This window comes from Triticum dicoccoides, chromosome 7A (assembly GCF_002162155.2).
Source record: "Triticum dicoccoides isolate Atlit2015 ecotype Zavitan chromosome 7A, WEW_v2.0, whole genome shotgun sequence".
In the NCBI taxonomy this organism is placed as follows: domain Eukaryota; kingdom Viridiplantae; phylum Streptophyta; class Magnoliopsida; order Poales; family Poaceae; genus Triticum; species Triticum dicoccoides.
The window spans coordinates 713795075-713812517 of NC_041392.1; the positions used below are offsets into that span (position 1 = coordinate 713795075).

At 42.4% G+C, this 17443-nt stretch overlaps 2 long non-coding RNA genes across 3 annotated transcripts; both read left to right on the top strand.

The window, feature by feature from the left end:
* Window positions 1–4869: 4869 nt before the first annotated feature.
* Window positions 4870–5834, top strand: LOC119331332. Its single transcript, XR_005160457.1, has 3 exons — window positions 4870–5182; window positions 5277–5410; window positions 5799–5834. It is a non-coding gene; the product is annotated as an uncharacterized LOC119331332 (long non-coding RNA).
* A 6442-nt stretch (window positions 5835–12276) lies between these two features.
* LOC119333567 lies at window positions 12277–14362 on the top strand. 2 transcript variants are annotated; one of them, XR_005161216.1, is made up of 3 exons: window positions 12277–12473; window positions 12572–12754; window positions 13337–14362. It is a non-coding gene; the product is annotated as an uncharacterized LOC119333567 (long non-coding RNA). The 2 variants fall into 2 exon arrangements; XR_005161217.1 differs by having other exon boundaries at window positions 12448–12464.
* Window positions 14363–17443: the final 3081 nt, after the last annotated feature.

Below are 17443 nucleotides of genomic sequence, written 5' to 3' on the forward strand. Positions count from 1 at the left end.
TGGGACCCCTGTTGCTCCACCGACATACTTCTTCCTCCTATATATACCTACGTACCCCCAAACGATCAGATACAGAGCCAAAACCCTAATTCCGCCGCCGCAACTTTCTGTATCCACAAGATCCCATCTTGGGGCCTGTTCCGGAGCTCCGCCGGAGGGGGTATCCATCACGGAGGGCTTCTACATCATCACCATAGCCCCTCCGATGAAGTGTGAGTAGTTCACCTCAGACCTACGGGTCCATAGTTATTAGCTAGATGGCCTCTTCTCTCTTTTTGGATCTCAATACAAAGTTCTCCCCCTCTCTTGTGGAGATCTATTCGATGTAATCTTCTTTTTGCGGTGTGTTTCTTGAGAACGATGAATTGTGGGTTTATGATCAAGATTATCTATGAACAATATTTGAATCTCCTCTGACTTCTTTTATGTATGATTGGTTATCTTTGCAAGTCTCTTCAAATTATCAGTTTGGTTTGGCCTACTAGATTGATCTTTCTTGCAATGGGAGAAGTGCTTAGCTTTGGGTTCAATATTGCGGTGTCCTTTCCCAGTGATAGTAGGGACAGCAAGGCACATATTGTATTATTGCCATCGAGGATAACAAGATGTTTTTTATCATATTGCATGAATTTATCCCTCTACATCATGTCATCTTGCTTAAGGCGTTACTCTGTTTTCATGAACTTAATACTCTAGATGCATGCTGGATAGCGGTCGATGAGTGGAGTAATAGTAGTAGATGTAGGCAGGAGTCGATCTACTTGTCTCGGATGTGATGCCTATATACATGATCATACCTAGATATTCTCATAACTATGCTCAATTATGTCAATTGGTCAACAGTAATTCGTTCAACCACTGTAAAATACTTATGCTCTTGACAGAAGCCACTAGTGAAACCTATGGCCCCCGGGTCTATCTTCATCATATTAATCTTCCAATACTTAGTCATTTCCTTTGCTTTTTTTACTTTGCTTTTATTTTACTTTGCATCTTTATCATAAAAATACCAAAAATATTATCTTATAATATCTATCAGATCTCACTCTCGTAAGTGACCGTGAAGGGATTGATAACTCCTTATCGTGTTGGTTGCGAGGACTTATTTGTTTTGTGCAGGTACGAGGGACTCGCGCGTAGCCTCCTACTGGATTGATACCTTGGTTGTCTAAAAACTGAGGGAAATACTTACGCTACTTTGCTGCATCTCCTTTCCTCTTCAAGGAAATCCAATGCAGTGCTCAAGAGGTAGCAAGAAGAATTTCTGGCGCCGTTGCCGGGGAGTCTACGCAAAAGTCAACATACCAAGTACCCATCACATACCCTTATCTCCCGCATTACATTATTTGCCATTTGCCTCTCGTTTTCCTCTCCCTCACTTCACCCTTGTCGTTTTATTTGCCCTCTCTCTCTCTCTCTCTCTATCCTCCCTCTCTTTCTCTATTTGCCTCTTTTTGCCTGCTTGCTTTTTTGCGTGTATGTTAGTTTGCTTGCTTGTCACGATGGCTCAAGATAACACTAAATTGTGTGACTTTACCAATACCAACAACAATGATTTTATTAGCACTCCGATTGCTCCTCTTACCAATGCTGAATCTTGTGAAATTAATGTTGCCTTGCTGAATCTTGTTATGAAAGATCCGTTTTCCAGCCTTCCTAATGAAGATGCCGCTACCCATCTAAATAGCTTCGTTGATCTATGTGATATGCAAAAGAAGAAATATGTGGATAATGATATTGTTAAATTGAAGCTATTCCCTTTTTCGCTTAGAGATCGTGCTAAAGCTTGGTTTTCGTCTTTGCCTAAAAATACTATTGATTCTTGGAACAAGTGCAAAGATGTTTTTATCTCTAAGTATTTTCCTCCCGCTAAGATCATCTCCCTTAGAAACGATATTATCAATTTTAATCAACTTGATCATGAACATGTTGCACAAGCTTGGGAGAGGATGAAATTAACGATACGTAATTGCCCTACTCATGGTTTGAATTTGTGGATGATTATACAAAAAATTTATGTCGGCTTGAATTTTGCTTCTAGAAACCTTTTAGATTCGGTCGCGGGAGGCACTTTTATGGAACTCACTTTAGGAGAAGCTACTAAACTCCTAGATAATATTATGGTTAATTATTCTCAATGGCATACTGAAAGATCTACTAATAAAAAGGTGCATGCGATAGAAGAAATTAATGTTTTGCGTGGAAAGATGGATGAACTTATGAAATTATTTGCTAATAAAAGTGCTTCTTCTGATCCTAATGATATGCCTTTTTCTACTTTGATTGATAATAATAATGAATCTATGGATGTGAATTTTGTTGGTAGGAACAATTTTGGTAACAACGCGTATAGAGGAAATTTTAATCCTAGGCCTTATCCTAGTAATCCCTCTAATAATTATGGTAATCCCTACAACAATTCTTATGGAAATTATAATAAGATGCCCTTTGATTTTGAATCTAATATTAAATAATTATTACTTCGCAAAAGAATTTCAATGCTTTGATTGAAGAAAAATTGCTTAAGATTGATGAGATGGCTAGGAACGTTGATAGAATTTCTCTTAATGTTGATTCTTTGAAACTTAGATCTATTCCTCCTAGCATGATATCAATGAGTCTCTCAAAGCCATGAGAATTTCCATTGATGAGTGCAAAGAAAGAACTGCTAGGATGCGTGCTAAGAAAGATGCCTTTATAAGAGTGTGTTCTTCTAGTTCCTATGAAAATAAAGATGAAGATCTAAAAGTTATTGATGTGTCCCCTATTAAATCTTTGTTTTGCAGTATGAATCTTGATAATGATGGGACTGAATATGATCCACCTTTATCTAGAAGGCGTTCCAAAAATTCGGAGTTTTTAGATCTTGATGCTAAATTTGATAAAAGTGGGATTGAAGAAATTAAAACCCTAGATGTTGCTAAACTCACTATTTTGGATTTCAAGGAATTTAATTATGAAAATTGCTCTTTAATTGATTGTATTTCCTTGTTGCAATCCGTGCTAAATTCTCCTCATGCTTATAGTCAAAATAAAGCGTTTACTAAACATATCGTTGATGCCTTGATGCAATCTTATGAAGAAAAACTTGAGTTGGAAGTTTCTATCACTAGAAAACTTTATGATGAGTGGGAACCAACTATTCAAATTAAGATTAAAGATCATGAATGCTTTGCTTTGTGTGATTTGGGTGCTAGTGTTTCCACGATTTCAAAGACTTTGTGTGATTTGTTAGGTTTCCGTGATTTTGATGATTTCTCTCTAAACTTGCACCTTGTGGATTCCACTATTAAGAAATCTATGAGAATAATTAATGATGTTCTTATTATTGCAAATAGGAATTATGTGCCCGTGGATTTTATCGTTCTTGATATAGATTGCAATCCTTCATGTCCTATCATTCTTGGTAGACCTTTCGTTAGAACGATTGGTGCAATTATTGATATGAAGGAAGGAAATATTAGATTCCAATTTCCGTTATGAATTTATTATGAGAGCCACTTATGGATTGCCTATCAAAGATGGCGATACCTAGATCTATCCTTGCTTTTTATGCCTAGCTAGGGGCGTTAAACGATAGCGCTTGTTGGGAGGCAACCCAATTTTATTTTTATTTTTTGCTTTTTGCTCCTGTTTAGTAATAAATAATTTATCTAGCCTCTGTTTGGGTTGTGTTTTTTGTGTTTAATTAGTGTTTCTGTCAAGTAGAACCGTTGGGAAGACTTGGGGAAAGTCTTGTTAATCTTGCTGTAAAAAACAGAAACTTTAGCGCTCACGAGAACTGCTGCCATTTTTATTTGAAAAGTGCTATTTAGTTAATTCTTTTTTAAGATGATTAATAGATAAATTCCTCACGTTCAAAAATTTATTTTAGAATTTTTGGGGTTCCATATCTTTCGCTAGCTACATATTACTACAGACTGTTCTGTTTTTGACAGATTCTGTTTTGCGTGTGTTATTTGCTTATTTTGATGAATCTATGTATAGTAAAATAGTTTATAAACCATAGACAAGTTGGAATACAGTAGGTTTAAAACCAATATAAATAAAGAATGCGTTCATTACAGTACCTTGAAGTGGTCTTTTGTTTTATTTCGCTAACGGAGCTCACGAGATTTTCTACTTTGAGTTTGTGTTGTGAAGTTTTCACGTTTTGGGTAAAGATTTGATGAATTATGTAACAAGGAGTGTCAATAGCCTAAGCTTGGGGATGCCCATGGCACCCCCAAGATAATCTAAGGACACCTAAAATCCAAAGCTTGGGGATTCCCCGGAAAGCATCCCCTCTTTCGTCTACTTCTATCGGTAACTTTACTTGAAACTATATTTTTATTCACCATATGATATGTGTTTTGCTTGGAGCGTCTTGTATGATTTGAGTCTTTACTTTTTAGTTTACCACAATCATCCTTGCTGTACACACTTTTTGAGAGAGCCATATATGATTTGGAATTTGTTAGAATACTCTATGTGCTTCGCTTATATCATTTGAGGTATATGATTTTGCTCTAGTGCTTCACTTATATTTTTTAGAGTACGGTGGTGGAATTGTTTTATAGAAACTATTGATCTCTCATGCTTCACTTAGATTATTTTGAGAGTCTTAAATAGCATGGTAATTTGCTTAAATCTATATCTATACCTACTAATAAAGCAAGGTGCGTTTATTCAATTTTTTCATCCGTTCACCCATATATCTTCCCCTAATCTCTCCTTATATATATATAATAATAAAGCACGGATTGGGTCTCCGGGTTCACCGTCGCGGGGTATTTTAGAAAAGTCACTCTCATTTTAGGTAATTGAACCCGCAATCCTCGTGATAAACACCCCGAACCGGTACGGGGGGGAGTCACACCTGCACGACCCTTCCTGCATCCTGCGGTCCTGCCACGCCCCACCTCACCGAGCGTCTCCGGCCACCCCCTGCCGCCGAGCGTCGCCCCCGCGCCTCTGCCTCACCTAGCGCCCGATCCAGCCGTCGTTCATCGCCAGCACACGTGGATCCGGCCGCCCCTCGCCTTCCCCATCGGCTGCACCTCCTAGCGCCACCGCCCCTGCCATACTCCGCCGCTGGAGGATCTCCGCCCTGCCTGGATCCACATCCCCGCGGCGACACCGGCAGTCGGCGACGATGGACGACAACGGTGTAGTGCCCTTGGTCCTCGCCGTCCCCTTGCCTGTATGTATATCTCTGTCAGATCGATCACTATTTTGATAGGAATCCACTTCCCGGTGATAGTTCGTTCCTTCCTGTACCTCATTCATGTGTGCAGATATGCAAGTAAAAGCGACCATGGTTCAGGCATCTGTTGGTTATTGAAAAATCTGACAACCGCAAGAGAATAAGAGCTGCAGACTCAGAGTGTATGTGATATCCCTGCCAGATTGCTACAGCATATTCATGCAGGTACCCTTCTTGCTGCCTTTTGCACAGTAGCAGGCAATGCAATCACAGGCTTGTAATGCTCTGTTTCTACCGTGTCTTCACTTTCATCTCAGTGGAGATTGAAAATCGAAACCATGTTATTCATGTAGTTACTGAAGTTTCAAATCCCTCCCTTAGTCATTCATGTCTGTTTGTATCCACAAGGGAGCATGCTCCCGCCAGATGGTCTCCATGGCACTGCATAAATTTTATATTGGAATGATGTGTTGGTCAATTCATAGATGGTTTGTGATATAATCATATAAAGATTCTCGCGTTACTTTTCTAGCTCTATGCTCTCTTATGTACAGGGGGTCAATGTTTCTCAGCCTAATGTTATTCTTATCATTATGTATGCTCTATGATACAGGTGTTGAGGCAGGGAAAAGGCAGCAGTAGAGGCATGTGCACTTCAGAAAAGGGTGTTGACTGTTCTGATTGAGGCCAGGCATGAAATCTCTTATTTCATTGTTTGTTCTTTGTTGAAGTTGTACTTATTTTGCATAGCATTTCAGGCAATGTTTAGACTTTAGATAACACATGTCCCTAGATTACATACATGCCCTCTGTTACCTGCTGAATGTCTCTGGGGTAACTAAAAATGTTCAGAATAATCTAAATTTCAGAAATTCTTCGTGGATTATGATTGGCAGTTATATGCCACCAAATAGCAAGACTGCTACTTGAACAGTTTGTTATCCATGAAGCTTAGGCATGTACACGGACTAAATTTGCTATCATTTTTCACCATTTTTTCCTAAGGCCATCAGAGCCATTGGCACAGTTTGGCTGCCCTAAGGGAGTACTTTTACCCTTTTTTAGTCAATCATACACCAGTCACCACAAGTGCAAATAATAATAAAGCACGGATTGACTCCGTGGGTTCACCGTCACAATACGCTTCTTCTCGTGAATTTACGCTTTTAGTTTTTTTATAAGATAATAAAAAGGTTCTCACTTCTAACTAAACATTTTGTTAATTTCCAGTTGAAGGCTTCCACGTGCCACCTCCTTCGCCTCCTACGCCGCGTCGAGAAAGGCGGACACGTGCGGTAGGAGCCAAGGGGGAATAGGGAAAGGCGGACACGAGATTCGTGAACCCAGAGAAGAGAATGTATGCGAGCTTGTCCACCTCGGCGGTGTCAGCCGCCAGTGCCACCGTGTCCCGCCTCCGCCTGGCCTGGTCGCAACAAAAGTATGACTGCAGGTGTGGTTCATTCAGTTTTGAAGTTTGATTTACTTGCTTGTGCATGTGTGTGTGTATTCTAAGAGAGAGGGAGAGATTATTCTGTTCTAGCCAGTCGTATTTCTGGACAAATCTGCTCCCCTCCACTCCTTTTTTATTTGCCTTAAATCTGAACATGAAAAGCAGTTACAAATTGAGAGCAACAGAGTAAACGTTCAAAAGTTCAGAGCGGGTGCATGCTTTTGAGATTCAAAGGATGTGTAAGCTGGAAGATGGGTTGCCATGCTTTGTAAGTACGATTAGTTGGAGTACTATTCCATCCAATGGCAGTGCAAAGTCGAAGTAGGCGCTGACGAAGGACGTTAGGGTCTGTTCTTCACATCAACACTTCATTGTCCAAACAACGGCAATTGCTTTCCCGTACGGGAAAAGAAAGTTACATTCAAATCTCTGGGGGAGCCAAGCTCTTGTTCCTCCTGCATCCCTCTGAGCCTCTGCCTTGACGGATCGAACTTTTTTTCAACCCAGGGACTTGTGGAAGCAGCGGCCGAGAAGATGTTGTTGTAGACCAGGAGTGTGGTCGGTTACAATTTGTGAAGCAAATCGCTTGCTCGGAGAAGAAAATGTGAGAAGGGCATGTAGAAACTGAAAGACCATGAAAATCGATCGAATCCGAACAGATGTAGCCCCCTTCTCCAATGACCAGGCTAGGTTGGGCCGCCACTGAAGGTAGCCACATGCTGAGGCTAAGACGCCAGCCCAGACCACCCACGACCCACCAACGCACGCGCAGCAGCCGGCCCTCCTACCAGGGCACAACATCTCCGAAGGACCTCCTCGTCGCCTTCACCAGGGCACAACATCTCCGAAGGACCTCCTCGTCGCCGACGGCACTGTGCAGGCTTTGCCCGGCGGTGTACCATGGCGGCGCGGAGAGGAGAAGAGGTGATCTAGGTTTTCTTATGGAGGCGGGTGAAGAGCAGAATCATACCTCAACCTAAAGCATAGCTTAGCGACAATTCAACCGCGGCAACACAAAGGCATATTCACCTTATAGCGAATGAAGGTAACCTTATTTTTGACATTTGTTTGGGATATAAGAAGTGGAGTGTAGTGGAACTTGGAGCAGGAGCAGGGTTTACAAAAAAGATCTCCCGGTGCAACGCACAGGTATTTGTACTATCTCTCCCTAATAATAAAGCACGGATTGGGTCTCCGGGTTCAGCGTCACTTGTTCACCGTATAGTATTATTTCGTTATCAAAGGTGGTACTAAAACTATACATGAAAAGTTTCGCTCAAAAAACGCTTCTAAACTCCCGCTTGGGCCACGTTCGTAGCGCCCTTCCTCCCCGGTGCGCCCACAATTGGCTGGGCCTCGGCCTCTCAAAAAGGACTCGAACCTAGGAACTATAGGCTTATTGCTCAAAAAAAAGGAACTACAGGCTTGGATCTAGCCTTGGTACGATTGAAAGACGAAGCAAGTTATCAATCCGAGATAGTTCCCTTATTCCTCTTCCCATTGATCCCCGTACGCACGTCTTCCCTCAAGACGCGGACTCTGTGTCCAACTCTACATCGCTGCCTCCTCTAATTCCTCCCATAAATATGGATTGATTCCCATGGAGGTAGAAGAGCTGCGCTAGGGTTTCAGGGATCGGAAGTGATTTTGATGGCAGGCCCATGGCATCGAGCGCGACGGCGAGGGGATGTGGAGGCTGTGGCCCTCTGACAGAGGAGGAACGAAAGCCGGCTTGGCTGAGTTAGAGTGCGGCCTCGCGTCCCGCTCCGAACACATCAACGCAAGCGCCATGCTCCGCCGCCGCGATCTCTGTGTATCGCGATCACGAGCAGTCTGACTCCCTTGCTGCTGCAGGCTCTAGGAAGGGTCTAGGACGCCGTGGGCATCAATGAGAGCCTGAGGGCGCTCTGTGCCAGGATGGACTCCACGGCGTTCTTCTGGTTCGTTGCAGCGCGACACAAGAGATCGACGCAGCCTGCGCTCAGGTGTTGCTTGAATCCGGGCAAGTCCGTCATGAACACGATCGCCGACGTGTTCCCGATGGACCGACTGGAGTTGAAAAACCTGCAACCCTTGCCTGGGGCCTGGGCATGCATGCTCATCCAGGAGGAAATCGTGCAGACACTGCCCAGCCCGCCCAGACCCGGAGATCATGCTGGCACGACCCTTGCGGCGGGCTACGCTAACCATGAGCAAGGACCTAGACCGTCTCCCTCGCGTGACCCACTCGCCAAACTCGACGGCTCCCGCTCCGGCTCGCAAAGGTCGCTGCTCCTGCTGGCCGGCAACTGTCCGCTCGCCAACCTCGCAATCAAGGCCGCAGCTTCCCGAAACAAAGGTCCCCACTCACGTCTCCTTTGTGCTGCAGACAGGACTGGATAACCCTGCTGCCATAGATGTGATCTATATTCCGAATGTGGCAGTGGCACAAGTAATGCAAAGCAACGTCCAATCTCTGTAGTTTTTCATCCAGTGACCAGTAAGTTAGCACGGCAACAGATAATGACGGATGTCAGTTGAGCTTCCAAATTCTCCGGCTTCTAATCCTACGTGAATGATTATGCTGAAATAACAACACAAAGCATTGTTGAATTTTAAGAGAATTCATATATAGTAAAAACCAAAAATCCCACAGATATGAGAAGTTGTCTATAGAATTTTATGTTGAACATGTTAGTTTGATCTCCTCCGACTATCAGTTATATGAATGTTCCATGATTTAATCATCGACGGACAATATTGAGCATTTAACATTTTAATTATCATTTATACACCTCCGGAAGTGCGTTCAAGCAAAGAAGAAACTTAATTATGCTAATAGTTTTTGTAAATTAATTACATTGTGTCAGAACTTTTTATTAAATGTTTTTCCCAGGCGTAACACCAAAATATGGAGTCACAATAAGCCCTTATTTTAGTTTTGAAGATACACTAAGTGACACAGAAAAAATACGAACATATAACATGTCTGCATGTATTTCTGGCTTTTCATTGCCACGGTTAGATTACCTGAAACTGTTGAATGAGAGGCTTTTAATTTTCAGTTATCAAATTCTAAAGCTGGATCCCTTCATCAGTTGGTGATTTTGTATATGTTGTGCCACATATCTCATTCACGATTTAGTGTCTTCGGTTCAGTAAATCAGTTTTTCTTCTCTCACACAGATGCTCCATGTCATAAATAGTTTACACATCATTTTGGTATTCCTACATATTTATGCAATAATGTTGCTGCGAACATATACTAATCTGGAGCTCTCAAGTTATAAACTTGAGTTAATCATCGACGGACAATATTGAGCATTTAACATTTTAATTATCATTTCTTTACCTAATAATGAAGTAAATTGGATTTCTTTCGTCCGTCATGGCATTTTTCAGAAAAGTCCCTCTATTTCAAAAAATTCAACCCACAGTCCTGTTTTAAGTTAAAACAAATCTTTTTTCACATTTTACACAAAAGTCTCTGTGTTTTGTTGGAATCAACCCGTAGTCCAGATTTAAGTCACACCCGAACTGTTATTTTACATTTTTCGAAACCCTCCCTGCTGTTTTAGGTAATTCATCCGCGGATCATATTTATGTCAAACAATGTTTTTTTAAATCATCCATATCTTTTAAACCATAACTCCGATTTGAACATGTTATATATGAAATTTGATTAGAAAAATATATAGAATATGAATATGAGATCATTTTCACCTGTTAAGTATTTTCAAATATTATTTTTGAATATATTTAAGTCAAACCAATGATTTTCTAAATTATCCGTATCTTTTAAACTGTAACTTCGATTTTAACATATTATATATGGATTTTATTCGAAAAATATGTGGAATCTAAATATGATGTTAATTTTACCTGTTAAATATTTTTAAAATATCATTTTGGGAGCAAACTTATAATTTATAGCGTAATATATGTTTTCCTTTCGTACCGGCGGTGACCCGGATTGCAAATAAACACCCCACTATAACAATATAAGGAAGAGAAAACTCGATAACTACACATGCATACCTCTGAAAAATCTCGCAGGGGAAAACAACAGATTTCTCATTGAGAGAGAGAGAGAGAGAGAGAGAGAGAGAGAGAGAGAGAGAGGATAAGCGGCAACACAAATACACGTTTTTGTTTTGTTTTCTGTGAACACCGAGGCCATCGCCGGCCGGCGAGGGTGAGAAGGAGGATAAGCGGCAACACAAATATGATGTCTCGCAAAAATAAAGGAGATGGACCTATTATGGTCTTGAGTGATGGTTGTTGGGTTAAGAATGTATGTTATGTTTTCTCTCCCGTTGCAACGCACGGGTCTTTTTGCTAGTCTCTCCCTAATAATAAAGTACGGATTGGGTCTCCGGGTTCACCGTCGCGGCGTTTTTACACAGAAGTCCTTATACTTTTTTGGTAATGAACCCGCAGTCCCGATGGCTAAGTGAAAAAAAAACGATTCAATTTTTACTCCTCGCCCCCGTCTCCTTCTTCGACCCACACACGAACCGCCGCCCCTCCAGCCTGCCCGCCGATGCTCCGTCCGCCCCTCTTCTCCATCTTCTCCCCCAGGCCATACCGTGGTGGATGACATGCCCGTCGGCGCTCCATCTTCCCATCTTCTCCATCTTTTCCCTAGCCATCTCCCTCCTCCCTCCCTTTTCCGCCCCCACCTCTACTCCGATCTGGTCTGGAACTAGGCGCCGGCGACTTGGAGGCAGAGGACACTCGAGCGCTCCTTCTGGATCGGGTCAACGCGGCGCCACCTCTCGATGCGGAACGGCGGGGGCGTCTAGATCGGCAGCGGCGTCTGGAGCTTGCAGAACGACGGCGGCGGCTGGAGCTGGGGATTGCCAGCCCTGGGAGGAGCGCGTCTCGCCGGCTGCGGCTCCACTGGGAGGAGTGCAACTACGTAGTCCGTCGCTTGTGCCGCTAGGAGAAAGAAGGGATGGCGCGACGGCCTAGGCAGGAGCTCGCCGGAGCCAAGCGACGGCAGACATGGGTGGGAGGCAGAGGGATCCGGCGTGGTGGCGCGAAGTCCTTCCAGGTGGAGGCATGTTGGGTGCCTTTGGCTGTCACCGACGCACACTGAGACAGGTGAGGAACAAAGCAACATGCTGAGTATTTGAGGTGCCTTCTTTAGTTTCAGAATCGTCTAAACTTCTGCACAACATGGCCTTGAAATACAGAAATAGATTATGTCTTTTGTTAGACTAGATTGTTGCCTATGTTATGCTGTTTGCAGGCTATAATTGTTCAGGGAGCCATGCAATTGGAGCTGAGAGAATTATTAGCACGTTATGTAAAGAAGTGTTGAGCCAGTACAAAGGGACGGTCCTCAATTTGTTAATAGCAGAGGTATGCCATTTTCTCTATTTTCCATCGCTTGTTCAAATTTCCATCCATGGACGAGTTTCTCGTGAGATGATTCTTTTATGAATTATCCGTAAATTGCAACTGATATGGTAATGCTCTATGTTCGTGCATACAGACCCACATAAAGTAAGGTCGGTCTGTGTTTATTTGATGGTACTCACGCTGTCAGGTTAGTTCCTTATGACGGGTTGTGATGTACATGAATTTAATTGCCCTTTCAGTGCTGCAAATTAACTCATTTTCATGATGGAATAATTTTTGCATCAACAGGATTGAATCCGTATGCATCGTTCTGATGCAGAGGCCGGGGAGTCCCCCCTTTTCGAAAAAAAAACAGGATTGAATCCGTTGTCAGTAAAGAAAATGTTGGCTCAGATGTTATGTGCACAACCTGTGTGAGATGGTTGTTGTGTGGATAGAGAATCAGTTCCATGAAAACAAATAAAGGAGCGGATATTGCAATAGGTTAACCAGGTTACTTTGTGATTTGCCTTGCCCTTTACCATTCTCTGATGCAATGTAATTCATGAAAGAAAGGTAACAGGTGACAATACTTTTGCCTTTTATTCCAGCTGTGTGAGCGTTTACGGAGCGCGAACAGGGAGTCAACAGTCAGCTGCTGTCATATCTCAAAAATGCGGGTTCGTTTTTCGTTGCTTACAGCGAGAGCGGTCGTGGTGGACAGGAACGACCACCACGGATCCCTCGCCCCAAGTCATGATCCAGTTGTTGAATGTTCACAAGAAAATTTATGTGTAAGCAACGCTGCAGCCCCATCTCTCTCTCATACAGTATTCTATGTTTTGTTCCTGTTAAAATTCTGCTCAAGGTGCCAGTTTTTTCTACATTTGATCATCTATTAATGTTGAACAATACATGTACTTATATGTTTAAAGTGTTGTTGTCTTCTTGAACTAATACGATGCCATTTTAATTACCTTCTGTTTGACATTATTATAGAGAGTTAAGTTGTCATCCTGAACTAATACGATGACATCTTAATTACTCTCTCTTTGACATTGTTATATAGATTCCTGAAACACTACCCATTGTTTCAGCTGCCTACATGTATGTGACAATACTAGCAGATCAAAATTCTTGTTGCTAAGGTGCAGACTGACCTGACTTCAAGGAAAAACCCTGGAGATTCAGTGTCAAATTTTCCTGCCAATTCCATTTTCACATGCTTCCAGAGATGTGTCTTCATTTGTTAGCAAATACTTTCGACATGGCGTAGAAAGTGTACTTCTGAGTACTTTTAAATTATTTTGCTACTTGAAAAGTTGTTTGAGTGGTAAATTGTATTCCAAATTTCTAAGAACATATTTATTTTGCAGGGATTGGAGATTGACTGATTGTTTGGTTGTCCGCAGATTCAAAGATGAAGTACATAGTAAAGGTAGGGGCAAGGGGCATCAGACGTGCTAATTTTTCTGAACTCTACAATGGAACCTGTGTTTCTGAATTTCTGTCAAAGTGTCAACTCTGGATCATACATAGTAGTGCTTTTTTGATAGTAGGTGGTCTGAATTTCTGTCAATGGTCTGAATTTCTCAAAGTGACTACTCTGGATCGTACATAGTAGTGCTCTTTTGATAATTGATAGTAGGTGGCCGAAGTGTCAAACGCTGGAACAAGCACGATCCAGAGTTTTGAGTTTTGAGTTTGCCCCACCTTAAGTTTTTTCCATCCTCCACCACGACCGGACGCCCTCTCCATCTAAATCATGCCTCTCTAAACGTACTGTCATGTATCAAGCTCCTACCTGACCGATGGGACATACGGTGGTCGTGCTCCAACCCATTTAATCTCAGGTCTGATCTATGTTCAGCTCCTTATACATATAGTACTTGGTTATACAAACATGGAACTGATGGATATGTTCGATTAATGGATGCATAATTAGACACCTGATGATGAAGAGATGGAATTAATGGATGCGTACATATATGATTGGACCCTTGATAAGCTTAGGTGGATATATGGTTTACTGCATTCTCAGTAGGTTGATAATTACTGTATATGAAAACAAAATTGCTCATTCTTGTTTTGTCGGATATTCGCACAAGGCCGCGCCGGCAAGATAATTAGTTACTTTTTTATAAAACCCACAGGTAATCTATATATTTGCAGGTGATTCAGATGAGCGTCTCCCACAAGGTGTGAGTATTCTATTTTCTGAAGAACCAAGCAGGAGCTCTGCCGAAATACTATTAAAACAAGGGAATGGAGTACATACTATGTAGAATTATAACATGGACATGCTCAGCAATCCAAATCTTATTACATAGATTTTTTTTAAGTTTGTAATATAGCAGCTCCTATAAGTATCAAGTGTAGATGGAATTCCTACTGACTTACATTTCTATGAATTTTTAGATAATGGTAATAATGCTTAAAACCTTACACCAAGGTTGTATATTAAAGTCTTTTGCACTACCCGAGAGGTCAAGCATCCCAGATCATGATCCAATCATGACTGAAATTGCCACATGCTCGGGCAGAAGCTTAAGGTCGGCAATGCCACCGCCATGCATCATATGAGATGTTGTCCAGCTAGCTCTGCCATCCATACCCCCTCAATGATACTGTCCAGATAGCATCCATCACCATGATCATGGCAGAGCAGATTAGGCGTTTTATCACTTATCAGCATGTTTTTTTGATGTCTCTTTCTTGGTAATATTGGTCATGTATTTGACATAATGCCTAGCCATGGTGCCATGTGCAAGTCACTGTTAAGGGTCAGCAACAGAATTGCAGATCAATGTGTAACACTATGTTGCACTAGGTCTAGGAGACCGAGGGCATCCAGATCAACCTCTTCGAGGCCTGAAACATTATGTTTGTTAGGTCTTTTTTCCGTTAAACTATCCCTTTACATATTGTTTTGATGCATATGAGAGCAAAGGCCCAAGTTCTTTTTATTTCATTTAATTGGCGCCGGTAACGGAATAGCTCTTGCACAACCTTGGTTGTGTATCTGAATCTACTAAGTAGTATATGTTGGGATCAAAGGAAAGAAAAATACTTATGGTATTTGTTCCACTTGATAACATTATGTCATTGTCATACATATGTGAGATTATTTCACTGGTTCAAAAATGATGTCACATCTCTTTGTTATTGACATACTCCGTCCATCCGGAATTACTTGAAGTTCTTTTCCTTTTTTCACTTGGTCACCATCATTGGGTTGACACTTTATAATTAATGTTTTTTATGTTAAGAATGTGTTGGAGGCTAAGAGTAATCCTAATTAAACATGTTCAATTTATCGTGGCCTTTGCAATTGTAGTATTCACTGCCCAGCAGTTTCAATAAAAGGGAAGATGAGACAAGGCAGAAGGAGATGGATTGGGAGTTGCACACACAAACTTTCAAACTAATTTTATACCCGTTGCAACGCACGGGCCCTTTTGCTAGTGGATTGGGTCTCCGGGTTCACCGTTGCAATACGCTTTCTTCTCATGTCATAATACGCTTTTACAATTTGTTCCTACGTTACGTGAAATATGTGAGGTGGTACTAATTTGTGGAGCCACATTTCGTTAAAAAAGTCGCAGCTCGGCCGGGCCTGCGTTCCTCGGCCCGTCACGAGCGCTTCTCGAATATGGGTCGGGCCCCTGACACTTCTTTTATTCCCGCGCATGTCTTCACAGTCCGTTTTTTTTCTTTTGCCCTCTCTACACGAATTAGACTCGATCTCCATATTATCTCTCTAATTCCTCCAATAAATATCAGCGAGGGAAGAGGAGGGGAGAGGTGATTCGGTGGAGGCGAGGCAGTAGCAGAGGAAGCCGTCGAACGACAAGGCAGATTACGACCATGAGATCGAAGAGGTGAACGGGGAATCTTCGGAGCCAGTTGACGAGCGAATCCGAGATCCCCATGGCACTTTTGTCGCAGCCTGAGACCTTCGTCGGCTATGCTCCTGCCGGATCAATCGAGGGAATCCGCAGTTGTTGATTGGGGAGGAAGAAGGAAGGAAGACGAGGATGGGACAAGATTGGACGTGGGTTGGCTGGCTGCAGAGGCCCGTGCGTTGGCTGATGACGACAAGATGACAGGAGCTACGCCCATGGGCTGGTTGGAGTAGATTGATTCCTTAATTTGAAGGACACCGTACAAGCTTATGTGTCACAGGCGTTAAGCGGCACAGGACGGGTAGCAACATTGGGCGGCAGGGAGGCAGTAACCAGAGGGCTCGCGCTTGGTCGCAGGCCACAACTATCATGAGCAGATTGGATCGATGGCTGGGCTGAAGCTGCTCAAGAGCAAGACGAGATAGGCGCCTTCCTCAAGCCGAGCCAAGCAACGTGCAAAGAACGGTTTGGCTGTGTACCTGGTGATGCGATTGTGTATTGGCCGGCGATGATTCAATTAACCGAGGCTTTCTTTTTTGTGTCGCCTGTTTACATGTAATATGAATACAATCCAGTTGCTTAAGGCAGGAACCAAGACACCCGTTTGCCTCTTCCTCGTTGTTGTTCATTGTAATTGTCAAATACACTCCGCCCGCCCTCTACCATGCCTTCCTTTTCCATTCTAGGCGTCTACTCCAGCAACGCGCGCGACGGTGCAAGCTGCCGAGACAGATCTCCTTGTCGTCCCACACTGGACCTGCTTCGAGCAAGCTGCTTCTCCACCTGCAAGGTCTCATCAACGCCTGATCTAGCAAAATACAGCAGTAATTTCTTCTCTTTTCCTTTCTTTTTTTTCAGATTTTTTTTCTCAATGGTGAGCTCCCCAGTGTATATGATGCTTGTACCGTGTGTGGATTAATGAATGCTCAGATACATTGCTGAGACTGCACATTATGGATTTAGTAGTGTACAACTGTACACACATTAGCAAAATACTGCACATTATGGATCTATACAGTGGCAGCCATCACGCTGAAGCAGCGGCAGCTGCTCTGACAGCCGTCTATCTTGGACCTACCTCAGTTCGGTCTAAGTCTATCCCCGTGAGGTTCGGCGCCGCTAGGAAACACCGAAGGTGCGTGTGTGCATGTGCTAATATAGATTAACTATATAGTATATATAAATATATCTCATCAGTTATCAAAGTTTAAATCAACAACATACAGCAGTACACCTCTTAAATAGTACAAATAAATCTTACTTATTTTAAGTTTTTAACTCAAAATTAAGCTTCTTTTGTTCCAAAAAATATTAGAATTACTTGAGTTTCAAAACTATATTTTGATTGAATTTAAGACTTACATATACTTAATGTTTAATTTAATTTTTTAAAGTGGAAATTTAAAATTACTTGAGGTTTGAGGAAGAGCTCACAGGGCAAATATTCAGGCCGGCATGGCCAGTGCTCAACATGAATGCTACGGCAATGTCGAGCCAGCGGCTAGGCTCAGCCACGAGGAGCGCTCTGGAGGCCATGAGTGGCAAGGGACATGAATGGAGTGCAATATTGATATTGAT